This window comes from Rhodnius prolixus, unplaced genomic scaffold, assembly GCF_049639745.1.
Source record: "Rhodnius prolixus isolate KJV_2025 unplaced genomic scaffold, Rpr scaffold_17, whole genome shotgun sequence".
NCBI lineage: Eukaryota > Metazoa > Arthropoda > Insecta > Hemiptera > Reduviidae > Rhodnius > Rhodnius prolixus.
The window spans coordinates 3,824,399-3,852,065 of NW_027411626.1; the positions used below are offsets into that span (position 1 = coordinate 3,824,399).

General features: G+C 36.4%; 1 protein-coding gene across 2 annotated transcripts in view; it reads right to left on the reverse strand.

Moving 5' to 3' along the window:
• Positions 1-9,689: 9,689 nt before the first annotated feature.
• LOC141459769 (WD repeat-containing protein 82-like) overlaps positions 9,690-27,667 on the reverse strand; it is a 43,850-nt gene continuing 25,872 nt past the window's right edge. The window contains exons 1-2 of one of the 2 annotated variants that reach the window (XR_012461610.1): positions 11,099-11,195; positions 9,690-10,955 (exon numbers count right to left, since the gene is read on the reverse strand). The gene's annotated coding sequence lies outside the window, so the exon portion shown is untranslated. Of the gene's footprint in view, positions 10,956-11,098; positions 11,196-27,667 lie in introns of those variants that run through there. The other variant, XR_012461611.1, reaches the window with a different exon arrangement.

A 27,667-nucleotide genomic window follows, 5' to 3' on the forward strand; every position in this document is an offset into this window, starting at 1 on the left:
GGAGTTTGTCATTCAAAATGAAATGAAGAGGAAACGATTTGTAAGTTCAAGGCCAACCTGGGAGGTCATCTCAGGTAATTAGCTAGGGGGGTCTATGGAGGTGATTGTTGGATATACAAATACATGGATAACCGACTGACAAACTGAATATGGTAGAGTATGGTAGTTAGCGTGCAGTCTAGGTCCTAACCATTCGTTGGAAATGCCATCTTAGAGAACAGTTTCGCAAAGCTGGACGTGCAGGAACGCTGCCGACTTTATCTTTTGCAATAAGAGAAGGTACCTGGACAGTGTGCTCTCTGGGAACAGAATTCAGACCCTAATTGCCAATACTAGAGATGCCAGCCAACAGATTTGCCCAGTGGAGCGGCTATTTCAGTCTCCACTAAAATCCCTTTTTACTACACTAATGGGGAGATGTTTAGTGTAGATGTCTGTGTAGACACGGTTGGTAGCACTGTCTTCAAACGGAGATTTATAACCCCCACTCTCTCTCTCTTTTCTCTTACAAATCGAACATGAATACCAACATAATGAAACAATGCTTGGTGAAGATAAGTCGGGTCTTTAGGTGCGCTAATAGTGGTTAACTGATCGTGTCTGCATGGGAACAAATGGAACGCAAACGAAGCTAGAAACGCAAATTTGGCGTTCAATGAAACATTACTACAATTCTTACCGCCACTGCTGCTAAGATCAAAGTTCTGTTCTGCCGGCAGTGCCCCATTACCGATTACTTTTGCACTTTATTTGCTCACTTTCCATAAATCTCTCACATGTAGGGCTTATCCTTTATGTATGCAACTATTCCTCAGGTGAACTCCAAATTCTTGTGGAAAAATCGAAATTCTGCGGAAGTTGCAATTAATGAAGACAACCAAAACGATCTATTACACATTCGCACGTCACGGTTCTTTCCATAATTCTAAATGTTTTATACATTTTCCACAAAACGCAGAGTTTTTACTAAAAGTTATGCTTTGGTATTTTTGACTGGCCATGGCACTGAATGAGACACCACCGACCTAGGATGATGGTGCCCCCCTTGAGTTAAATAAAAAGCAAAATAAAAAAGTCGATTGCGAGTTTTTTACTATGAATGTCCGTAACGTTGTCGGTTCGCTGGGCCGAAAATGAAAAAGTTGTTTTTCTATAAACTGGTGGGCGACTTAATATTTCCTGACGATGAACCAATTGGCTGATTGGTGATGAACCAATGGGAGCTGTTGAAGAAAATATCTCCAACGGAAGGAAGTAAAGTTTATTTTTTTGAGTGTTTTTCTCGAAAAATGGTTCCAATATTTTTGTTTAAAATTTATGTACTTGCTGCGCATGCGTAGTTCTGTAAATTCTATTTGAAATATTTTTCAAAGTAAAAAATTTGTTTACAAGGAGTGGGGGTGGGTAGAACTGTGGAGTCGTAGTATCATGTGATTGTCCCCAGCAGATGTTTTCAATTGGCTAATGATAAACACAGATCATTTTTTAACATTTATTTATACTAAATCCAACACCCAATCATTAATCAAATAAAATTTAACAATAAAAAATATTTAATAAAATAAGTTAGTTCGTAATATTAGTGTGTGTTTGGATGAAGTTGAAGCAGTGTGTGCGTGAGACATGAGTTTGGAATTGGGTCACCGCCTGAAATACATGGAAGCTGGCCCAATCTCTCAGCAGCTCGTCTCTCCTCTCCCCAAAGAGAACTTTTGTGTACATAAATTATACTTTAAACAAAACCATTCTTAACTAGCTTTGAACAACTGCAACAAACTGTTGCAATCAACATCTCTCTAATACAAACCAACATGTGTTGCACATCCACAACAACATCGCAGTTTGATTTCCGAAACTAGAGGTTGCGGTATCCATTGCGGATTTTCCTTTCGCTTTCAACTCATCACAGGGACATATTGCATTCGTGTAGAGCTTTTCAATAATGAGTCTTCATGAGAAAATGCCACGTGATACTCTAAACACGATTAATGGTTTTTCTTGTAAGACCGGATCAATGGGTCTGCTTTGCGCATAACTAAGAATTCCAGGAAGCTTAAAGATGTTATTTCGACCAATGGGAACCAGTGATAAGGCTCAAATTCAAACAACCGGAAGTCGGTGAATTTACTGAATCAATTTCTCACTATTTTTTTTTTTTCTTCATTTCCTGTAAGAAGGTATTCTTAACCAGTCAACTGTTCCGACCTTGTTGGCAAATGTGTCCCCTATGTGCGTCGTACAAATTAAGCGATGAGGAATATATTCGTCAAACCCAGAGTATGTTTGATATGTGATATTGGGTTGCTGCAATTATCCCGAGTAGGACGCACCATTACAGACCTGGTATTTATGGAAATGAATCCCTGACCAGATGATAAAACACAAACAATTATGCTGGGAAATATCTTGGCAGGTTAGTAGCCCACCACTCAGCAATTTGGATGATCGCTAAATCTTGAACCTTGCACATGAGCCAAGAGCTCCGCTTCTTGAATACAGGTAAATAGGGAACAAAAGAATCCTCATCCCGTTTTTATTACCAGACGTGCCACTTACTGCATAGTCTAACCTAACACAATCTATGAATTCGTTATTGATTCAGTGATGACTAATATGTTAAAAGACAAGGATACATTTACGAAGACTGATTCATATCTCCTATATCTTCTATCAACCCTTATACAACTGTCCTACCGGACAGTTTTAATTAGTTCTTTTTATTTCGAGATGCCTCAAAATATTCCAAACTTCTTGCAGCTTATGAATATATTTTAGTTTTAATTAAAACTGTAAAATTAACTGCCGATGGTCACTACTGAAAACGCATGACGAATATACTCGACATAACACAAAATTTTACACTTTTTTCATGACGAATATCTTCTGGTTATAGAATGGTTAAAATATACATTTCTAGTGTATTATAAAAATCGACTATCTAGATCGATTGCAATACTTCCTTGAAAAAGAGTAACAATGGCCAAAATCTGAGTGTTGCCCTAAAATAGGTTGGTATCAAAGTTCTAGATTCCAGAATTCTTGCAGCTCACCACCAGAGATGGTAAAATTTAAGTAGCAATCAATAACGCTATCTGTTCATTTTAAACGAAAACTCAAGTGGCCGCAAGAAGGACAGTCTAGCTAGGCGTATGTTTTAAAAAGGGCACTTGGAATTGGCGCGTCCTCACAGCAGGTTAGACTATCAGCAGCAGTAGATGGACTGTTTAGGCGCCAACAAGGTGTGTCCGATTATTATATTGTGTAATATGACAAATGGAGATAATATAATATAGAAGGCAGTGTGAAATTTGGGCAGCCGGTCAGGTGGGCTGATTTACTTCTCCACACAACAATATTAGTATAAAATCCAAACAAAACGCTGATTTGCTGCCAACAAAGCCTACCGACATCGCCAAAAGATATTTTTATAGAAATATAAACAACTAAGAGACTTCACTGCATGCAGGGAAGATAAAATAACAAAATAATTTTTTTTAAATGATCAGATCAGTCAAAAAATATCTAAGATGTTTCTCTTACTGAGCTAGGAAAGTATTGGGATCGGGTCAGATTTGAGATTTGGTCCGAAAAAAGTGGTTTTTAGAAAGTGGTCTGTGTGTGTGTGTGGTTATGAACGAAATATCTCAAAAAACTAATACTCGCAGGAAACTGAGACTTGATAATTAGAGATCAGGCTTCACCAAGAGACCTGACTGCCACCTAGCGGTCAAAATACTGTATCCGGAAGTGAATTGTTTATTTTCATCCCCACTCACTCAGGGATCCTCAACATGGATATTTCCGGTGATATCCCATAATAGAGAATCTGCACGATTACAAATACATTCTCTTACTGGGGTAGAGTAAGAGGAAGTAGACGAAAGTCTCAAGAGGAAGTCGTGAGAGGGTGTTCACCGTGTTCAGTGTGTAGAAGTAAAAGTTAAATCAACAAATTTTGAACGATTGCAATGCTACCTATTGCAGGTGATAAGAAAGGAATCCTAAAAATAGAATTAGCAAGTGAACAGATCTCCTAACAAAGTGAACAGACGTCATAACAAAGACCAGCAGAGACAGATCGGCAGCTGCTTGCTCTTTCCCCGGCTGCCCACATTCGAATGTGGGATGTGCAAATATTTTTATATAATCCCCTCCTTCTAGTAGTGGCCCTTTCTTTCCTTCTTTCTCCAACATTATTTCTCACTTACCACCTTGGGTTGGCAACACTGTTACCTAACGTGAACCTCCTCAACGCTCCAAAGACGCCGCACCGTGGCGTGGCCACATATCTCTCAGAGAACTGTTACTCTAGCTTGTAAATATAGTGTTGCGTAACCAGCGTCTCCTCTGTTCGGACATAATAATATAATATAACTTATAATAGTATCTATAAAAGTATAAAGGGTGGTCCCCTACTCTAACTAACATCTCTAGTAAGTATTCTTACAGCTGTGAGCGGAAATCTTTCACCGACTCTCCTACAGTTCAGCTAAATAATTCACAAATACTGTAGAGATGGTGAAATCGTAGAACTCCCAGAATGGCACGTTAGAGAGAAGCTTGGACCACCCTTCCACCTCCAGGAGTGTCCTTAAATGGAAATCTCTGGGAAAATGTAGGTGTACAAAAGACGGGCAGAGAAGGAAAGTGTGTGGGGGGAGACAGGATGTAAGACCACTTTTTGGGCCCTCAAAGAGGATACTTCCGGCGAAATCTCCAACCGGAACATCAGCACGATTACCACTCCATCTCTCTTACCATAAGAGAAAGTAAACACTATTTGGGAAAGTGAAGAGCAAGATCTGGACCGTACGATGCTGAGGCGCAGATAGAGAGAGAGAATTCACGAAGCTCTGGATGATGCGAGGTGAAGGTGTTTAATGGTTTCACCTCAGAGGATGGACTCTGCGCCAACCACGATCCAATTTGACCTCTGCCTCTCTGCACCACCCCGAATGAAGAACGTCCCCGTTCGGCCGAACGTCTGGGGGTCAGTCTCGTGATGGAGCAGCTTCACACTCCGTCATGGCCAGGGCGATATCCGCTCGCCAAACCTTCCTCTCGTTGATTTGCAAGGTCATGGTCTTTAGGCAAAATTCTAATTACGTTCAGCCAACCGTTGCTCATTAAAGAACTTTAATCTTACACGACCATATTCTACTTTTCCTTCCTCGAATTCAACCAAGCAGTGAGTTCTGAAGTCGAATTGATATTTTTTAATTTAATATTTCTGCGGAAGTACGTTACAAAATGTTTTTTAAAAAAAAGAAAATAAAAAAACCGAAAGCGGAAATAGTTGGTTGATTTCCGTTCAAGAAATTAGCTCTCCGCCAATCTTGGGAGCATTCAATGCACTTATGCATTGTCCAATTGTCCAGTTTAGGAGTTTTTCAAACAGGAGCACATTTTGAGACATTTTTAAAAAATAGATTCTACGTTCGAGTCAAACAAAATTTGGACACTTTTGGGTGAAGATTGTGGAGAGATTAAACAGATTCCAATTTGTCAGCTTAACTTTAGGCCCCAAATTCCTGTTGCAAATATTAGGATCTACAACAGGAACCACTTCCGGACAGACCACCTCAAAACTTCTTCCTCAACCAGCTCAAAGCCCAGAACTCGTTTCTTCCGATTGATTCCAAGCAATGGGTCAATTTTTACAACGGAAGAAGAAATGAAAACCTTTGGATTCTTGCCCTCCAATGAAACCCTTGAAGAATCGAATTAGTGGCACATCTTATTTTAAAGTCAAAGATGGTGAACCAAAAAAACAAAAGGAACTTTACATTTTGATTCTGTTCGCAACAAGTTCATGTCGGGTCGACCATAAATCCACTAGAGACCCAATAACTTCGGTCCATGTGACCGATATTGATTCAGACTGGATGACCTACTTACTGGGTCATTCCCCTTTGTGAATCTCTCACGGGGGAGTAACTCAGGGGATTTCTCGGTTTACAGGCAGAGAGTACAATACATGCTTCTCACTGTGCTAAGTGACGTAATTATTATTTTATTTGACTTTGTCCACAATCTAGAGAAACTTGATGGAAATTAAAAACGCCATTCTATAGTTTTCGTTGTTTTCCGGTTGTGGTTGCGATGAAACGAAAGTGCTAAGTTTTCCGTTCACTGTTATGTTCTTGCATTTAAGTGATTTAAACTGAAGTTCATCATTTCACAAAAATAAATGGTGGAGATCATCGATCTTGCGACCAAACTGAGAAAACTCAGACTACAGTACGACGCTGATGTAGTAAAGGGCAACATAACTCCATAACAGGAAGATATGGGCTCACCAGGAGCTTTTTCGAAAAGCAGGAGAAGAGGAATTCGATTTATAACTCAAGGGATTAGGGAATTCTCCATAGGAATTATGTATATAAATTTAGAATCTATTTGAAGAGCACTCATAACGACGACAGGGTTAAGGCAGAAATAATTACAAAATGAACAATAAGCAAATACTGGTGGTCAGTTTAATTAAGTAGAACTGGCTGAATTCAGCAAATTCTTTACATTCGTTGAAATAAAAGCAAAACAACAAAAAGACACCTTTGAGCCCCCGGAACATGGACTTGCAGAGTTCAGCACATTGTTTCAACGATATTGATTACTGCTGAACGAGTTGGACTGGTCAAAGACCATAGTCCTCTCCTCATAGTTTGGTATAGCCAAAAGGTCTGGCAGGATGATACCTGACATCTAATATGAAATTTCAAATATGGCACGATTGCAATACTTCCTCTTAGTAAAGGAAGAATGGTTTCTCTTTCCAGAAATGCACCCCCCCCCCCCATGAAAGAGAGAGACCGGAATAGTGAAGTGAACCCAGGGAGGGGAAGAGGGTTAGCGCAGCATTCCACGGCCTGGATCGTGGAACCGTTCCAGCAATCTGAGATCCCCTCACTCGCTGCTCTCCACTAGATCGTCAAGATGGCAGAACCACTGTCCCAATCTCTTCATCACTGACTGACTGCTGGTAATAAATACCTCCATCCTGGCACTATCCCTAAAATAGCGGAAATAATCTAGAAATAATTAGCCAATGACGGATGTTCAGTTGCCAGGGAAACTGAGAAATAAAGAATCAAAATATAAAAAGTATAGATAATGTACAACCCAATTAATTTATTTCAAAAAGAAAAAAAGATTAAATAGATAAAATAAAGGAAATTTGACGTCAATGTCTCAAAATAATACATAAAAAAAAATGAAGATGGGGAAATATTGAAAAGTAAATACATACATAAAGAACTAGATGTATATAAATAAATGTGAATAAACGCAAATATACACATTTAATGTGCTGAATATATTTCGTTTGATCTGATTGGCTCCAGCAGGCTCTGTTTGAAATAGGCTGTTAATAATTCGCACAATAAGGATGTACTCAAAATTCTGACATTTTTTATTTTTGCATTTTTCCGGGAATTTCTTTTTGTGTGGGTTTTTTTCCGAGAAACTGTTCGCCTATTGGCTGGTGTCTGTTCCAAATAAACTTACGCTAATCGATTGGAAAGTATGGACCGTACGATAAATAAAATGGACAGGTTGTGACATGTCTGCTATGGCCGCCCACAAGACGTTCTCACACAAGGTTCAAACTCATTGAGTTTCTTCAAAGCGAATTTCCTTTAAATTATATTTCAGCCACACACTTAGTACTGGTGACGGTGGACCACTCCTATTCCGGCGCTGATTGAATGATAGAGTGTCACATCTAGTCGGCTGATGTATAATATTGATATTTTGTTAAATTAATTTAAGAATAGTAAGTTAAAGTAAAATAATGCCGATATTTTCAGGCTGACAAACATACTTTACTGTTAAATTTCTCATATTAACCATTAAATAAAATCCAAGGCCTATAACCGGGAATCGAACCCACTAAACCAACAATACATCTTAGCATTGCGGGTCTAGTCTCTTAACCACTCGGCTACCGTGGCGCCTGTTAACTGTTAAGAACAGTTTTTATAAAAATTAAACTGTAGAACAACGCTGTGGGCGGGACAATTTATTGTGCAGAAAAAGCGGAGTGCAGAAAGATTGGGAGCCAGAGGCGTGGGCTCTGCTCCTCTCCAAGGACGCATACTACAATCTATTCGTGTAATTTATGGCAGGACGAACTGTCTAGTTCACAGTTACATTCAATATTATTGGAAACATTGTCTAAATAGGATTCCGAATGGGGGTATGAGGAAGTCAATGTGATTCTACATGAATGCCAACTATGATTGCTCCGCCAGCATGAGAGATATGATTAATTATTATTGTGGGTGGTCTCAGAAATAGAAGAACCATCACTTAGAGGAGATAAAAGTCCAATAGTAAATGAAGACACCGCACGGTTTTGGCCAACTTGTTAATAGTGCATCTGAACGCCAAGTATTATTGTAATCATTACGAGGAATTTATCTAATGTATATGATATATGATATTTATTTATAAACGGGTCGCGATCTAGAAGGTCATAGCGGTGCCAGCTGACAGTCGCACTGCTTCCTGACCAATTAGAGCTGTTCCCGCTAAATGAATGAACAACTATTTTAGACAGAGATTTTCTACATAATTAAACTAACGCTAAATATAAACATCCTCCCCGCCATAAAAAAAAATTACTAGTTTCCCATTTTCAAGTATATATTTATAAGATTAATAAAAATCTAATTAAAATAATCTTTAAATAACTAATTCTGAGAAAATATTGGATATTTATAAATTATGTTGGCATGACTGTGAATGAAATTAATTTTGTAGTAACAGATGGGGGTTGGCGGCCTGACGACATCAGCGACTCTTGTGCACTGACAGAGTGACATCTCAACTTCAGCACGGTTATGGTCTGAACAGTCACATTACCTTCCCTTGGAAAGGCAATCGTAAGCGTTCCGTAAACCTTCTCCATAGCAGAAGAGAGTTTTTTTCATGATTTAAGGCGCGTCAACATCTGAGCTTTTTTCAGTGCACTGCCGGCCCCCGGACAGTGTTCTCTCGTTACTGTCAACACTGTCCATCACCGGACAGTGAGCTGTAACAAGCTCCTAGGAAGTGAAAATCTAAGAGTCACCAGCTGGGATTACAACCTGGGATCTCCACGTGAGAATCCAATACTCTAACCGCACAGCTAATCCCCGTCCCTTTCAATCATGATTCCTGACTCAATGGGTGACTCTACTCCAAAGAGGTTTAGAGTGGGTCCACATGTGACTCTTTGCAAAGAAAAGTAAGAAAATTAGCATAGGTTTTGAACAAATATAACCTAAAATTGAAAATGAGAATCATTACAAAATTCTAATTATAATCATATGGTGCCAAATCAATTACGTGCAGCGTCAGGTATTTCCATTTAAATGCACTAAAGTAGGAGAAAGTTGAGATGTTGGTCATTTCGAAGAGTTGGTCAGTTCGAAGAGTTAGTCAGTTCGAAGAGTTGGTCAGTTCGCCCAGCCCTAAAGCATTTACCTTCCTCTAACCAATCGCAGTTACAAAATACTTTAACCTCCATTCGGCAAGCTTAACTTCCCCTACAGCAGATAGGCTTTTTCTACCTTCCCTTGGAGGCTTTGTTCTTATAATATTCTTTCGAACAGTGGAACTCTGCCTCCAAAGCGGTCCCGGACTTTGACCATCCTCCTAAAATCAATCATTTTATTGCTATAAATTTAACAAAATCATATTCTTTTTATATTTTAATTTAAACAAACACTTTAAATAAATTATTAAGTTCCCAAGTGTGCAAACGTTGTGTATGTGCGGGCGCTATTCCTTGCGAAGAGCTGGTACCTCAAGTTCTTCATTGACCACTTCGAAGGTTCTCTTCTGGAATGTGGTGACGGGCATGGTCAACACCAGTCAGCCTTTAAAGTTCCAAGTGAGAAATAGTGGAGCTGATAAGTACAGTTTTGTTGTTTAATTGTCCCGTGCGTTTATAATAATGGATTCATACTATAAATCATAATAAGAAAAGGTCAGGCGTGTTTTATCGAAATTGGAGTCCACTTGTTGAATAGTTGCAGCCATTAGATTAAAACGTTTCTATTTGTATAAATACTGCAAAAATATTAAATGTTCACTAATATTAGATCGGGGCAAAGCACGTACATTGGGATGTCAGGTACCATGAAAGATTCCAGAATAAAGTCTTCAAACGCAGAATTTCAACAATTTCTTTCATCCTGCTTAAATACTGTACATCCGTACATTGCACGGGAATGCCTATTTTTACTTAAGTCTCTCCCGCTGGAAGATGTTTGAAATACAGAAGTGAATTACCAATTCATAAGCAGACAGAGCGGAAGACACACCAACAGTGTAAAAAAAATATTACCACAATTATCAAAAGCATTAGCCCTGAAGATGACGAAGCCCCTGGGCCGAAAGCCCGGCAAAAAATAAAAATATTGTGTCTTAAAAATTGGCAATAATTTTTCTTCCTTCACAATAAGTAGCGTTTATCTGGTGTGTCCCTTGCACCAACAATGCAGTACAGTATGACGTCACTTCCTGGGTATCAGCTGTTTGCTGACAATGCTCAAGTTCTCACGTAACTTTATCTCACAAGTGATTAAACTCCGGGCCGGCCGGCCGAACATTCCAGATTCATATGGCATTGCTGACAATAAAGTTTAGAATTTTATCTGCCCCTGCCCCACCCGGTCAGATTGCATTGTGAACCATTTCTGCCGTTTTAGCGGTCCTTGACATTTTTCTGCGAAAACACCGCCATAATGTTGATGATAAGTGTGGATGAGTGGTAAAGTGGTATTAAACGGTGACATTGAGCTAGCAAACACTGCTACATACACTATGTGCATTATTGGCTGTTTAGAGATAAAAAAGTTTTAACCAATGAACGACATTGAAACTTCAGCCCAATTCTTCATTGAATGGACACTCGCACGACTTCCTCTGAACTACAGTTCTTATTCATTAATTTCCTTCCGCATTATCTAAAGGAAAAAACAAAAAATTGGGTTTTACGAATCTATTTGTAAGACGGTTTTTTTGAAACAGATTTTATTATTCTGTAAAGAATATAATTTTATAGATAAATTAATACATACATAAATAAATAATTAAAACAATATAATACCTGTAAAGAATAATTAAATTACTCGATTTATATGTCACCGTCACTAAACACTATGAAAGCACTGTCCAACTAAGTAATGTAAACACTCAAAAGTGACGCCAAACCTTCCCAGACTATAACCTAACATTCGGGTTGTGTCGCGTTGTCGTCACAGCACCCTCTGATGGCAGTTTTACATATTTAATTAACATTATAATTAAAACCGTAGGACACGTATCAGCTGGTGACACCTAAACCAAATAAGCTTTTCCTTTTTCCGATATTTTCCGGAAATATATTCCATCGACTTTCCCACGATGTTTTGGTTTTTAGACTAGCTCACTCACATACACACAGGGAAGAGAATCTTCGAAAAACCACATTTTTTGGACTCAGGTTTCATTAAAATGAATACTTACCTGTGAAAACTTGCAATCAAACGTTTGATGCAATTGCGGAACTTCCTCTAAGCAATCGTAAGAAACAATAAGCATTGAAATCGAACTTGATCGGGGAGAAATCACTTGTGGAAAACTTGACTAAGAAAATTCAGTCTATTACACAATTCCTAAGTTGAAAGCTTTCTCTTACCCAATAGCGGAACCATACAAAGCACTGAAATAGCCGCACTTCACAGGGATCAGCATTCTAAAGCTTTTGCTCTTTGCAAACATTGTCGCCCATTAATTTCCTTAAAAGTTTCCACTTTGTTGCATAACATTGTTACGTGGAAATTCCAGCCGACGGTAAATTAATTTTAGGGTTTTATACAAATATATTTATGCACTGCGAGGTAAATATATAAGTATTGGTGCATGAATAGAGTTGTTTAACTTATTTTAAGCTTCATTTATGTAAGCTGAAAGTATGGAGCAAAAAAGCTATTCGTGGTAAAACAAATTGAATTCCTGGAAAAGCCTCGGTCAGGTCTTTGAGAAAATTCTGGAAAACCTAGTGAAGACTCACACGACTCGCTCTTACTAGATCTCTCTAGACCAGTGATTCTCAACCTTTTTCTTTTGCCGCGGCGGCACACTTTTAACAATTTCAATATTTGGCGGCACCCTAACAATAAGTTGAGTTCAAAAATATTTTACTTATCCCATAATAAACTGTGTAAAATAGTTTATGTTTATTTTCAATATAAAATAAAGTAATATGTACTACAAAAACAACAGTTTATGTTCTATTAAGGGATTAATTACAAGTTAATAATAAGAATACTTTTAATGAGAAATTTGAGCTTGATGTTTTTTGATAATTACAGTTTATATTTGGTCGTATAAATGGGTTAATGCTACTCTCATATCGTCATTTTTATTGTATGTATTTATAAAATTTGGCGGCCCACTTCAACAACTTTCTGCGGCACGCAAAAGTGCCGCGCGGCTCAGTGGTTGATAATCACTGCTCTAGATTGTAACTCAGAATTCAGGAGACCTAATACACACTTCTAACGTTTATACCCTGCAATTGAATTGGTACGACACTTCAGTGGAAAACCTATCATTAATTTCCACGGGAATTCCCAGGCGAGCCATTTCCTGTGAATGTATCACAAAAGATTTCACTCAGCGTATTTCTGGATGTAGAGTATCGATCCGCTTCGAATTCAGAGGAACAGCTGGTCCTTCTTCTACCTACACCACCACAGAGAAACTTTCTGGTTGGAAAATTCTGTTCATATCAATTCTAGGGTAAGCTCTAGAGGTGACGGTCTCTCTCTCTCTCTCTCTCTCTCTGAGAACTGGATCATGGTTTTCTAAACTTCGGCGCTTGTACTTTGGGAAATGTAAGGAAAAGTGGAGTTAGAGGAAATCATTTTGTAATGTGAGATTCTCCGGCCGCTGAAGTTGATTTTATCCGTCAAAGGGCAAAACTTTACTCTCGCTCACAAGGTGAGTAAAAGTATTGTGATCGTGTTATATTTCCAGATTTCTGGGTTTTCCAGGAAATACCTGTGATTCTGAAAAAGTGTTTTTAGCAGCCGATCGTTTAGGGAATGCCAGGCCCAGTTTGTTGCAGCATTCTGGGACCCAGCTGAAATAACAAGGAACTGTGTGACAAGGTAGCGCAAAGATGTAAAACCAAGCCTCCAGTGACTGCCGCCAAAAATATCACTAAATCACTTCATTTCTGAGCGAGCGCGCGGAGTGGGGGATGCCCCCACCCACAATCTCTCTCGCTGACAAACCAACTTGGCCGTATGTTCACCCCTCTTGCTGGGGGGACACCGGGGTTAGAGTTTAAGGCGCCAGGCATTCCATCCTCTTGCTCACATTCCTGTCCCTTGTTCCCCCATCGCCCCTCAGTGTTGCCTAATTTTATAGTCAGACTAGATTTACTTACCAGACGCCAACTCCCGCAAAGACCGGTCCAACTCGTCACTCTAACAGGTCCTGGGGGCTGTTCAAATTACTACGCGATGCCCATAAGTCTTTTAAGGACTCGTCGACAACATACATAACTTCTCCCAGTTTGCGTCTCCTCTTCCATGCTACTTTTTAATAGAACTCCCTCTGTCCCGGTACGAATTGTTTAAATTCCCAAAGATTGTCATAGTTGGTTGACGGGCTTCCTAGGATAATATTTACTCTCTCTAACAAATAATAAGAGAATGAGTAATACGACTTTTCGAATTTTATAAATTGAATTTCAAATTGGAAATCTCCGTTTTGAGATTCACGGCGCCCAATTTTTTGTTTACAAATTGGCCTGTCTGCCTAACACGGAGAACCGCAGGAAGTTTCAATTTGATATCCGGAAGTAAGTTTCTTGTACTTCCTCCAATTTTTAGCTATTTTTCTCGAATATGATTTAAATAATTATGTAAAGTTTTTCTCAAATGTATAAAATACCTTTTCAGTATATAGTACGGTCCTAAATCTTGTAAGAATGTAAATATTTACCCAAAATTTCATGTCTGCGAGAATATCAGTTAGGAAATGCTACATACACAGAAGAGGCTTTGTAATTTTCTAAGCAGTGGCCCAAAGGAAGCATTTTAACTTTGTTACAACCATGATTAGGTTTTCTCTTTCACTCTGGCATCCAGTTTGGAGTTTAGAGATGTGCAATCTTCGATAGCTCACTTTCTAAGTTTAAAGATAATCTCAGTAAATGTAAGTTGGGCCACCACACCTGATATTTTGTCTTTGCGCACGAGTAACTTGTGGAATTCGAGAGGAAGCTGTAAGTTAGTTAGTCAAATCTAGAAACTCTTTCAGTATTTCCTGTGCTGGCAATAAAGTAGCACTGAGATAGCGAACAGCTGTTTCAGCTAACAGCAGATTCACCACAGCCTCTGGAATCCACATAAATGCCACACAAATATACATTAGCAATAAAATCCACATTCTTTGGCAACCATTTTCCGTTTCGATTATTTATTATAAAAGTTTATTGATGGACCAATAAATCTTTTTATTTAAAAAATAATAATTTTTCTTAAAAATATATTTTAATAAATATAAAAATTAATTTATACCAGTTGATATTTGTAAGTGTTTAATGGTCCCAAAGAGGAATGAAACTGTTTACGCTAGAGTTCCTAGCGTCTCTTTCCAAAGATATGAATGAGTTGAACGAACTTGCCCATGGTTTATAGATAGTGGTCCAGTGTTTACAGAACGTGTGAAAGCTGTATTTCGACTTGATTTATTACGACTCTCTGTTGATGACACCACATTTACACATACAGGAGAACAATGAGGATACGCTAGTCTGCAAACGGGCTAGCTTCCGCAGTTTTCCATCTGCCGTCTACTTCAATGAACATAAACCCACCGAACTACCCATGGCTCCGCTGTGACTACTCCCATGACTTCCTGATAATACGCAAGCTACTGACTCATTAATATTCTTCAAACTCCCAACATCTAATTCTTACCAACAGTATTCAGAACCGTACATTACACTGAAATATAAATGGGAAGCTTTTTCTAGAATTAAGAGTCTGATCAAAAGGACGGGTCTGGAGGACGAGTGGAGCCACAATAGATCCAAAAAGGTCGCAGTGGCGTAGGCCTTGAGGCCGCCCTAGTTTAATCTATCTATCTATCTAATGGGAAGCCTTCCCTAATTCTTTCTTAAGAAAAATAAATTTTTCTCTGAAAAATGGTTTCATAAAAGTTGTAAAAGTGTGTTGCATAAAGTTGACCGGAAATCCTAAACTCATTTTCGCGAATCACCAAAGTGGCCAGTTCATTGAGTCAAGAGGAACTTCCGGCTAAACGATTTTCTTTAGAGTTATAATTTTGGTAACAGATTATCCTCTCCTTAACACTACTCGAGAGGTAGGACCGTACATTATACGGAAATAACACTTTAGAGAGAATGTCTTTACTTCCTCCTTATCAGAAGTTTCGTAAATTTTCGGGGTAAATGTTTTAGATTTATGCTTTTCCCGAGGGAAATTCGATTAAGGGCAATTCTAGGACACTGTGATGGTCTATTAGGTTTAGGTTTATTTATTTAGGTGGTCTATTGGGTTTAGGTAGGCTTTACGTCCAACTACCAAAGTAGGTGTCGTAGATGGAGACTTTACTATAAATTTCTCATATTCAATCTAAATAAAATCCCGAGTAGTGACTGGCAATCGAATCCAAATTCGTAGAGCCTCAAACCGCTCGACTACCGTGGCACCTAGTTTTTCTCTTTGATTTATTTTTTTATTCTTTCACAAAATTCATTTTGGTCACTTTGAGGTGACCACAACATGGGGGCATTGCAGTCAGAGGAAGTCGTGTCAGGGTTCACAACCAGAGTAAAGCACTCAGGAGACTTCAAAACAACTGCCAAAGGAAATTCAACTGCCCGACTGCCGCACTTTTAAGGTTCAAGAAAATGCAATGAATCAATTTCCCTGGGAAAAGGTTTTCAATGAAAATTGATTAAACTTTTTCAAGAGTCCTCATAGAGTACCGGAAGTTTAAAGGAAATCGTATTTTGGAAAGCCTACGGCTACTTCCTGCTGAAGTGTAAAGGAAATTAGAACGTAGAAATCAAATTATTTACTACCATATTAGGTAGGCAAAGGCTGTTGTTTATTAATTATGTAAATAACAGCAGACGGCCGCTTTGGTAAGACCTCGACATAAACAGTTAGGGCACCAATTGTGTCCTTGCACACTTAAATGTGTTTATTTATAAAATTTGTTAAACGAAATATAAAAGTTAGACAGCAGTCCCAGTTAATGTTTTGTAACTGCAATGGGACTAGAATTGACTGATAGTAAATAAATAGGACTATTCATTGTTTACATCAGATAAAACATTTATTCAGGTCAAGAAGACTTTAAAAGATGTAAATAATATTTGTTTGTAAATAGAACCACCGGATGTGTTGACGTAATATTATCAAAAATAGGATTAAAATGAAATTATAACACATTAAATGCGTTTTCAGAATGATAGGTTTGGAAAAAAAAATCACCGGATGTACAATTTGTTAATCTAAGTCTATTTTCTTCCGGTTTCTGACAGGAAGTGTCTCATACTAAATTCTCGTTAAAAGAAGTAAAGCGGAAGTGCAAAATTTTCACCGGAAATACACGTATTGTGATATTAAGTTTAAATAATTGGTAAGGTGTTAAAGATGCTTGCTCGCCTTTAAGAGCTAATACTTCAGAGTTAGATCCTCAACACTTAGATGCTATTGCAAACTTTCCGAGATAAAAGAAAATTTCTCAACGGAAGTGCCGTTTTACTAATTCGAATTTAAGCTTCTTTGAGGTTCTTTCGAAAATAGTTCTTACGACTATAAAGTCGTATAAAATTGTACATAAGTACAATTATCCTTCTCAGTTATTATGAGCCGGGAACACAGTTAAAATTAAATTCTTACAACAAACTGATGAATCCACTTCCTCCCAAATTTCAGATGCTTTCTTTATTAAAACTATCCAGTAGTCCTGCCGGACAGTTGTATAAAAGTTCATCGTCAAAAAGTGCACGACAAAGCGTAACGTTGAAAAACACCCAACTTTGACATTTTTATAACATCAAAATCATTAAAAAATAATTTTAAATCATTAAAAATTACATTTATAAAATCATTAAGGCTTACGGACCTAACGTTATAGTGCAATCCTGCTCTTAAACGTACTAAATCGGAAAAGGAAGTATTACAATAACATAAATTATAAGAACTTAATGAAGTTTAATTTAATATAAAATTCAATGTGCATCTAGTGATAATATTATAGTTCGTGATATAAAAAAGGTTATATATTCGTGGAAATTTAAAATATTCATGTCACCGTTTGCATTTCTCAGAAATCATAAATTACTTTACCAAACTGTAGAGAAATGTTTCCTCTATAATAGGCATAAATTGTAATGTCTTAGTGATAATAGCTAACGAGATACAGAGGTTTAAATTTTAAAGGTTTTCAAATTTCAAACCGCAATATCTCTCTTCCTATTGGTCAGATTTTAATGATTTCTTCACCAAATTGTAGAGAAAAGTTTCCTCTATAACCAGTATAAACCACAATATTCTAGTGATAATAGATAATGAAATATTGAAGGTTAAAAATTGGAGGTTTTCAAAGTCGTTCAAATTTCAAACCTTAATATCTCTCTTCCTATTGGTCAGATTTTAATGATTTCTTCACCAAATTGTAGAGAAAAGTTTCCTCTATAACCAGTATAAACCACAATATTCTAGTGATAATAGATAATGAAATATTGAAGGTTAAAAATTGGAGGTTTTCAAAGTCGTTCAAATTTCAAACCTTAATATCTCTCTTTCTATTGGTCAGATTTTAATGGTTTCTTCACCAAACTTTAAAGAACTTTTCTATAAAATGATTTGAATTCATTCACAATTGTAATAGATTTAAAAAACAAAAAAATATTAGTTGTTAATACTCTCACGACTGTCCGTAACAAGAGAACACTATGCGGGGGCCGGTAGTGCCAACATGTTGACGGCCTAGGACTTATTTTCTCGATTGGTAAAGAGAAAGTGCTTACTGGGGGGCTTGAGACCAGGTCTTTAAATCCAGACTTATTTTAGCACCAACTATATACGAATTCAGTTTCGAAAAAAATACATAACCCATGAGCTTCTCAGTAAGCACAGAGTTCAACAAACAATAAATTATTCGCTATTTATTTTTTTAAAATTAAGATAGCTGACGCCAGTTTTCTGCGATTTACGTAATCGCTGAGTTATTTTTTGGTTAAAGTAACAGTACTGTCTTGTTGTTGGTACAATTTCATCTTGGCAACCTGCCTTCGCCATAGAATGACTACGTTGTCCTTGACGTCTCTCTCGCCGATGTATTTAGCACTAGCTCACCTAATCTTCATTGAATTTACAGCAAGTCTCTTGCCGCTCTCTCATCAGTGTCTCTTAGAATGGACATTACAGTGGGGGAGGCAAAATTTCTTAATGGAATGTTTCGTCAATGATACTTGGTGTTGGAGGTGCAGTGGTAGGGAACAATCAATCCACTACATCTGGACAGTGCTGCGTAGAAAAACATTTTTTCTTCTATTGTTAGACATAAATAAGGAAGTCTACAGAGTTTGAAGCTCATTGGCGAGCGATTTAAAACGAAGCCGTCAACCACAACGTCCACTTTGCTGTTTTTACCTGGAGAATGGTTGTAGCGAAGGTTGTAGAGCGATCTGCACAACACTGAGTGGCCAGCAGCTACTTTCCAATCCAGGATTTCCTCTTCCATCATTTTGGTTACTTTGGATACAGACACAGTTGGATACCGAATTGCGTAAGCTCAAGTGGAAACTAATATTCGAATATCTGCACGATTTCGTCATGTTTTTCTTACGAAGGTAAGAGAAAGTAGGAAATAGAGAGCACTTACTGGAAGCGGAAAGCGATTTTCAATTTAAACCGGAAATATTTGAGTTTTTGAGTTTCCGTAGAAATAGAACATTTTGAAAAAAGTATTTAGTCGAAGAATACCACAGTAAGCTTTTGGCCGTGAGTGTCCCTTTACTAAATAGATTTTTCATTATATTATAATCGATCATTTTTCCGAGTTCTCCTTGAGCATGGAAAATTCTGCACATTATTTTCTTGTAGGAAGGAAATAATTGAGAGAAATGAAATCGATGGAGCTAATCTAGAAATTGCTACCAACACCACTATTTACCTAGTTCTTTTAGCTTCAGACTATTTCCTCGTTTTATTTATTTTGGCCAATTACGTCGTGACCCTACTAAACGAAGAATGCAAAATAGGAGAGTGGGGGAAAACACGTGTCGACAACATTCTAACCCCCTCCACTCTGCGGCTAAAGTAAACAATAACAGAAACTGCGGAAAAGAAAAGAAAACAAATTGAAAATAAAAATAACCTTAACCAGACAAAACATCGAATTACCTTCCCCTTACCAGCTGCAATTCTACTATAACCTCCTCGAGAGAAATGATATTTCAGAGAGGGGCGAAAGGGCCACGTCCCCCCAAAAAAGGGGAAAATAATGAAATTGAATATTGAAATAAGCATCGGCTCAGTGGGTCTGTGATGCTGTACAAGTGTCTCATTTCTGTGGTTCATCTGAGCCCCCCACAAGTGGCTAACCAACTTTAAGAGCTATCATGGTCAACGATAACTTCTGTAAGAAGAAGAAGCCATAGAATTAATTTAGACACGCAATCCAATGTTCACATTTTGTATTTTAAATCATCTATACCCAAGGTGAAAGGATCTTATTACCAACCAATCGAACACGAACGAGGTGGTTGATAAGAGAGGTATCAAATAATTCTAGGAAAATTACTGTAAACACCTTAACAGAGTCACTTGTAATGGACACGCTCCAAAAACTTACCATTTTGACCCTGAGGAGGGCCAACCTCAATTCTTACAACAAAAAAAAAGTGTTTTACAAAAAAGTGCCTGATGACAATTTTTAAACAATCGATCTACGTAAACTATTACAGGTTGGCAATGCCGTTTTCCCTCATCTCTTTACGATCGGCAGACAAAAATAAATAAATAAATTTAGGTATTATAAAAATAATAATTATTCATTTCGAAAAATATTAAAATATCAGAGAATCATTTGTTAGTTGATAACTAAATATAATAATTGTTTTCCAAATTTAAAATTCAAAAACAATAAATTGTGTTTAATGCGAATAACTGTTAAAACACGCCACACTATCTACAGGCTATATTTAGCACTAAAGTGCTATCGAAGTTCACTAAAATAACCTTCTCCAAAAGCCAAAACTGCTCAACTTTATAGAATATTACAGTACGAGATATATTCAGTAACCAATTATTAGCTGTTTTATCTGTTTTGAGGAATCTGGTCTTCGATATTATCTTTTTAAGAAAGTGACTATTTTATTTGAATTGAATAAATAAGTTTTGTAAGTGATCAATTTTTTCTTATTTATAAAATTAAATCCAATTTTTTTGCAATAACATTTTGCATTTGCACTATTACACTCAACAGCTGTAATGGAGCAAAACCATTGCCTCATGAATGGGAGAAAAAAAATAATTGTTTTCAAATTAAAGCATTAAACGAAGGTTATAGTAATGCCGATCGATATATACCTATTGCTGCAGTATGTGTGTGCTGTAGGACACTCTAATTGGTTTGCTATCAGCGGAAAAACGTGCGCGGCGTGCACTTTTGCAGCACAACTAAAACCACTGGTTATTATACTGTTCTGTCTACTTATTGCAATTGCAACATAATCTGTTTTACCTTGATCTAAAACTTGTTTAAGTAATGATTTATCGATTAAAGTTTGTCTAAATTGAATGTGATGAATCGATAGAAGCTCCGGGGGGGTGGGGGAAACATTCGCTGGACTTTACTCCTATTTCTTCGGTCAAATTTTCTTTAAGTTTAAAATTTAAAAGACCGACATTTAAGCATGGGTGACAGAATCGTGGACTACGCTCAGTGACATCGATTTTAATTGTAAGTTACATTTGTTTTGATGCAATCGCTCACACGATTAACTCTTAAATTATCTCTTTAGATTTAGAATTTTTTGAGTCATATTGTCGCTATTTTGAGCTAACATTGTAGAGTTTATAAGGTCCGTACTTATATTGAACTTAAATTAAACTAACACGAAATCCCACCTCATCTCGTCGCCCCCCCCCCAAAAAAAAACAAATTTTTCCCAGAAAATAAAAATGGGGAAGTTATAAATCTATCGTTTCGAATAATCTATTTCCGGCAAAAATTCACTTAATACTTTTCATCATGTGAAGAGATACAATTAGAAATCAACAGGAAAACTAATTTTGGTGGCTGCCTCTCAAATATTAACAAACACCTGGTCTACCTATCCATCGCCACAAAAAGAATAATAACTCATCAAAGTTTAGAACTGTTCAATAAATTCAATAAAAATTATAGACTCAAGCAAAGGGTTCCGTTAAACTAATTACGTACTCGGATTTTTTTGTTTTTTAAAGAGAGAGAAGAAAGATGATTCTCCGAGCTGGGTTTTACTTGAAACTATTCTATTTGCTACAACTTAAATCAACACAATAGTGAGTATCTGTTTACGAGTGGATTTAGTGACATCCGGTCCACCAACTGGCAAACTGACATCCTGTCATTACCAAGAACTGTTTACTAAGAAACATTCCCAAATAGTGGGAAGAAAAGTTCCTTAAGAAAGAAAACGGATTCAAGAAATAAACAAAAACAAAATGACTAGCGAAAAAAGAATTTAAAAGATTGGCTGTGAATTGCGTTTCTCTGCGTTTATTCAATTTCTTTACTTTTGCAGCAAAGTTTAACCAACAGGTAACAACAGCATGCAATTGAAACCTTATTTAGTTTACGATAAATTTGATTGCTTTTGCAATCGCATCAAATTTAGGAAATAGAACTTTCTCCTGAAAGATGGCCGAGAATAAGAATTTCCTATTTCATTTTTCTACTTACTTCATTAAGTTCACAATAATAACTGCACAATATATTCTCACCTGGAATGACTTCATTTTCTCTCAAGAGTAATTCTTAAAAAATTTATACAACAGAAAAATATAGGATGGTGTTACTCATGGTGTCACAACAATTCTCATCAAAAAAAGAAAAATAATAAAATTAACAATACTAATAATATAATAATTATAATAATAATAATCAAAATAAGGGAAGGGATTAGCTATGAGGTTAGCATACCGGACTCCCACGCGGAGGTCCCGGGTTCGAATCCAGCAGCTGACCCTTAGATTTTCTCTTCCTAGGAGCTTCTTACAGCTCACTGTCCGGTGATGGACAGTGTTGTCTGTAACGAGAGAACACTGTCCGGAGGCCGGCAGTGCACTGGAAAAAGCTCCGGGCGCTAATGACCTCAGCTGTTGATGCGCCAAAAAAAAAAAAATAATAATAATAAAATTGCAGGAGTATACAAGCATACTGCATCTACCATACTATTTAATTTAATGACTCTTTTCAAGATTTTACTTATTATGCTTAATTATTTATTAAGTGATTCTTATTAAATTCCATTTTTAAAAATGTTGAATTAAATAATGAATATTTCCTAATATTTTATTTTTATTAACACAGTGCACACTGTGTAACCTTCCTCACTGAGTCAGCAAGTGTGTAGTGTGTTGTTAAGTTGTAGTGAATTGTTTAAGTTAAGTTCTCTATAACAGGCCAATGTAATCAACCTTCAAAATCAGACTCAAAAGTTCGAAACTAGTCAGGAATAGAAATAAGAAAAGGTAGCTACTCGTATAACGGATAAAATCAGCACTGCGGACCTAACCACATTTTAAAATATAAACAAGGTAACAAGGTCAATGTTTTCAATCAGTTATCTTTTTGCTTCTTTTGTAAAGTAGACAGGTGAATTTCATCAAACTCTGTTCCATTTCTGCATTAGCTTAAGTATGTTTGTTATTTCCCCTCCCATAAAAATGTACTGCAAAGGAGGGTGTTAAATGTTGAATTGAAATTTCAAGTTTGAAGGAGGTTGCAAAAAGTTGAAAGTTCACTTTATCGATGAAATATTACTTTTCGCGAAAATGGCGAATGCGATGTGAAAAATAATTCACACTACTAAATCTATAACTTTAATTGGAATGATGTTTTTAGGGACATTTGTTTTGAGATCTGGATTCAGGGGTTGCTGAATGCGTCATTTCCTTAAAATGTACAATTTTACGTTTTACAAATTAGGACTTTAAAAAAGAAATTAATAAATTTGATAATATTGAAAGTTGTGTGCACATAAAATATCTTTAGTTTTTTGTTTAGAGCAAACGGCTGTAAATATCGACATGTTTTTGTTGTGAAGTGGTAAAAATAATCTTGAGTCCTTAGACAGTACAATAAAACCTGATGCTACTGCGCATGTCTGCACTATATTGCAAGAAAACTGACATTGTTTACGTCAAATTCTACAATCAAATATCTAGTAATTATTCATGAATCTAGTCGAATAGGATTACAAATTTTGTAATGAACCAGATAAGTTGCTCAAAATGTAAACAATCTTGAAACAAAAGATGATTTACTACGTAACAAGTGAAATGTTGTACGTAGTTGGCAAATAACAGACTGACAAACAGAAACGTTAACAATTTGATGCGTTCAAAAAAAAAGATTCTCATGGTAACTTGGTGACGTCACCAGGCAAGGCTGAAAATTATCAGCTCATAGCAAATAACGAACAAAATGGTATTATTAGGCAGCAGCTTTGATTACAAACATGACGTGTGGCCTAAATGCTGGAGGTATCGTAATCAAATATTTTTTAGTGCATTTATTAACGTGGGCACACTTTTCTAAAACATGGGATTTTTACTGTTAAGCTTATTTTGAACTTTATGAGGGATAATGGTATTTGAGTTATTTTAACCACAGACAGACTGAATCACACAAATACTTTGTTTTGTATTTTTAAATTCATTGTAACAAAGTAAACATACAAGAACTTTAATTAAAACAAATACACACTTTAATTAAGTACTTGTACATCCTTAGATAAATGTACAAATACATATAACGGCATAATGGTGATTGTGCGGCTCTGATTGTTAGAGGAAGGAATTAGTTTCATTCACTTTTAGTTTACTTTCTTGCTAATAGGCGAGTGAGTGGCTAATTTCTACTTTAAAAGTATGCCAACTTGATAGCAACACAGGTTATACATTGTAAACACTATAACCTTTCTACATTCTATATAACCTTTCCATAAACTTGATTAACCTCTCCGTTAATCTTTATTGCTCTGTTACTTATTACATACTTCGACTAAGTTTTATTTCCTTAATTTATTAGCACGAATGTTGATTCTTTAATTGTGATGAATTATTTATTTTTTACTTTCCTAGTTTTATTTAATTTAAAAATAATTACAGAGTAAACTGCAGAACTTTCTGCTGAGTAAATAGTGGAATCAGTTTAGCGCTTGGCGGATTACTTTCTCTCTCTTTCTAGGTTAGCATTGTGTGATCGTATCACCGGAAATCTCCCTTTTGAGGTTTCCAGAATGGACAGAAAAAGTTTTATTCAAGAAAAATGGTGTGTGTATATGGATAAAATATCTCAAATACTGAAAATCGTAGGTAGCTGAAATATCATAATTAGATTGGGCCCCACACCAGATGACGTGGCTGTAACTTAATGATCCAAATTCCTGGACCGGAAGTACCATTTACTGTTCAGGTTTTTTCCTGAAAAATAGGTCCTACAATTTAAAAGTCTAAACTTCTTTCATACTTTGCACTCACGTAGTTCTATTTTATTTTTATTATTATTTAAGTAAGGTTTTTCTCTTGAATATTTTATAGTGTAACAGATCTAAATTTAAGCTTCTAGATAAAATAAAAAAAATTGAGTAATGCGAAGCTTAACATCCAACTACCAAATTAAGTTCACATATTTATATCAGTTTCCTGTTTCAGAGAAGAACTCATGGATTTGTCACTCCGGATCACCCTGGCCTATCATAGTGTGAGATTTACTAAGAAAACAGGAAACTAACATTGAATTTCCGTTCATGATATCATCATGGTTGGAAATCTCTTTAAAGAAGAAAAAACAAAACAAACCAATTTAACAGAAAAGTGACAGATGTGGCTGTGAAAGCGAATAGTTGAACTTGGTTCAAACTCCTAAAAACTATCTTGTGCCAAATCTATTTTTTCTAACTGTAAATAGTTTACAAAAAACAGATCACTAGTTATATGCTTGTATTTACAGTGGCTCAATGTGTTGTGGCGAGCAAATATTGACTTGTAGTTGTCATGTTGATATTTAAATAAATAAAAAATAAAAAAACAGTGACGTCACCTAACCTTCACAACGCATCTACATAATTAACTGTCAAATGGGCCCACTGTCTGCTTGATTAGCTGTTAAATTTACTTTCAGCTTATTAATATTTCTAAATTTATATTATTTACGAAATGTGATATCAATTATTAAATAAAATTAGTCATTAATTTAAATAATTTATAGTACAATAACTTTCTCTTCTGTAGTAAAGCAAGAAGAACTTAATTCTTCGCAAACAGTTTGTACAGAGTCTTATAAATAATATTTCTCTATATTATTTTATACAAAAAAAGTTAAAAGCGTTTACTATTATTATCCTTAAGTTAAAAAAAAAACTGTCTAAATATAAAGAAAAACAATACCACCCACGTATAGGGCAGACAACTAACCTGTCCAACAGTTACCTTCATATTTCCTACTATCACCAGTTTTAATTTCACATTACAAAGGTTATTATGCGTTTAAAAACTTTTGCAACCCAAAAATAAAAACGCATTTGATATTTGCTGTTAAACGATTCGACCTGATAAGCGTATCGATCGTCAACGAGAAATCCCACTTCACTCAATCAGTTTTTCGGCCCCACACCCCAAATGATTTTCTTCAAACTTGATACAGTTCAGACTCTTGAACTTCAGAGGAAGTCGTGTAAATGTTCAAAGGCAGATTTATTATTTCACCTAGCCTCAAATATTCCCATGTCTGCCAAGTATTGCCAAACTTCTCTTTACAAATTTCCCCACAATGGAATTAACATATCCATTTTGACATAACAAATGTAAAAGATAAAAATTAAAATAAATGAAAACACTTAAACCCACCTACGATACTTTATATAACCATAAAAATATAGAGACCACAAAAACACGTGTGTGTTGGTAATACTGACGGGTGTAACAACACGTCTCGATAAATCACAACTTGTTTTTTTTCCCAATCTAGTGGTGAGACTGCCTTTATTTATATATTTATTTTATTTTTTTGCAAAAAAAAAATCCAAGATAATCAGCTGGCAGAAAGCAATTTGCATGAGGAAGGGAATATTAGAGAATTTATGATCTGAATTTTTGTTCATGTTTTTGGTGAGAAGGTTATGCAATAACCTTTTCAATTATAACCTCCAGGTGTTTGCAGAAGTTAAGCTGTCTAAATGGCGACATTTACCTCAGTAGTAATTACAATGAAAAGGTGAGCCTGTAATCTCTGCGTCTTTATCCACTGACAATAACTCTTGCCTGCAGGAAGTGAATTCAATTTTGCTGTTACGAACTCCTGTTAGTGCTATTCTTCTGGTTTGAATTTCTCAGAGGAGAATCGAGAATAGTTTCAACCCAGCTCTTTGTCGTATCCATGAAATCTAAATAAGAATATTATTTATGTTGTAAACTGGATTTCGATAATTCTCAATAATTGCTCTGTCTAATGGCAAGAGATGCTTCCTTAGAGAGCAACTTGATTTAGTTCTGTGTGTGCAGTTAGCAATGATCAGTGGAGGGGGCGCGGGAGAAACTCCTGGTGTCCCAGTTGCCACCTAGATATGGAAGGTTGCATCCGCAAGTGTATCAAATACTTGCAATCGGCTGGCTGTGGTGCTTTATTAATAATTGACAAGTACTTCCTGTGCAGGACAAGCACGTGAGTCCCAGCATTTCCGGTGGTACTGGCAATCATGTCTCAAGTAGGTCGTACGTGTTATAATGATTAACTATTATTAAATTCCCTTAGAAACGCTGTGTAACCGTCGGTTAAACTGTCACATAACCTTCATCAAGTGTCAACAGCATCAGCTGTTTTGACATTCCATCAAGTATCGGTCTACCAACAAAACGTGATGTTAGAATACAAATCTGGTTAGCATGCTCTCAATAGAACAGCATTTTCTCTTGCTGCAGTTCTAATTACACTTTCTTCATTGAAAAAAATAATTAACTTTAAATTTAAAGATCAATTTTTGCGTAATATTTTTTTGAGCTTGAGACAAATCGTTGAAGCCAATTTTGAGAAAATTGCAAACAAAAATTGACAAAATTACTATTTTTAATTGGTATTTACCTACGGTGGAAGAATTTTCTTCTTCGATTTTGGAATTGTGACATTTAACCCTTTTTAAGGTCACCTTGAAATGGCTCCTTAGAGGCAAAACCTACCATCCTTCATCCAATTAGCCAACCCAAGCGTTAAAAATATCGTTGTGTCCACTATCGATAAGGTCTCTAAACAGTGTATAATACAATCAGTAGTGTAACTCGATTGTAAATTTACAATCGATATCTTGGCAGAAATCTGAACAAAGTATCCAGTTTGACCGTCTGAGTTTCCTCATTGTTGAGCTATTTTG